Source organism: Penaeus monodon, chromosome 32, assembly GCF_015228065.2.
Source record: "Penaeus monodon isolate SGIC_2016 chromosome 32, NSTDA_Pmon_1, whole genome shotgun sequence".
Taxonomy (NCBI): Eukaryota; Metazoa; Arthropoda; class Malacostraca; order Decapoda; family Penaeidae; genus Penaeus; species Penaeus monodon.
Genome location: NC_051417.1, coordinates 20,960,248 through 20,961,076, shown reverse-complemented (window position 1 = coordinate 20,961,076; position 829 = coordinate 20,960,248). Strand labels below are relative to the sequence as shown.

Here is an 829-nt window from a genome sequence, read left to right as displayed (position 1 = left end):
TTTCTTTGTGTGTGCAATTGAAGTGTTTGTGAGAATTGTTTGTTCCCACGTGTGTGTGTGCTTGTCCTGAAAAAATGTCTTTCCCATGATTATTCAATTAGTCTGGATCAGTATAATTAGTTTAGTGTACTAAATCAATGCAGAAGGTCATTTTGTAATCCGTGACGATCAAAGACTCAAAGCGCCTGACACGTGACGTTCGCTGAGCAATCGACACCAGGTTTCACGGCGTTCGAATCGGCTCCGAACAATTGTTTACTCGAAATTTCACTTCCTTGGGACAAATAATATGTCGTACATTGTTCCCTGTACTATTCTGTGTCAGCTGGAACGGAAATAATGCCGAAAATCAGTTTTCAGACGTTGAATAAGTGCCTCAGGACGGCGTTCGTTGTGAGAGATTGCTGGACTCTCCGGCGTAGACTCTAAGTAGATTATATATTTTTTTCTTCGTTGTAGGAAAACGTATGAACTGCCGTACATTGTTATTTTTCTCAGTTATTTTTATATTTCATGGTTTAGTCGATAAATCAGATGTAAAGCACAGGAAATTATAATATACTACATGATTTCTATATCTTTATTATGATTAAAAAACGTACATCAGCATAAATCGATTTTCTAGCATTTCTTGCCAAGAGCGCTTATTTTAAACTATGGTCCACAGTATAGATATGAAGATAAATAATGTAAATAGTGTGGAAAGGTAGATAGTTACATATATGAATATTCATATCTAGATAATTAAATACACAGTGTAATAGTTAATTGATACAAACAGTTACATATCTTTCCTCATAAATGTAAATATATCTGACGAAAGCATTTC

The 829-nt window shown here is 34.9% G+C and overlaps 1 protein-coding gene across 1 annotated transcript in view; it reads left to right on the top strand.

Annotated features, from left to right (window-relative positions):
• The window catches only part of LOC119593596 (extensin-like), a 12,049-nt gene that overhangs the window by 206 nt on the left and 11,014 nt on the right, over window positions 1–829 (top strand).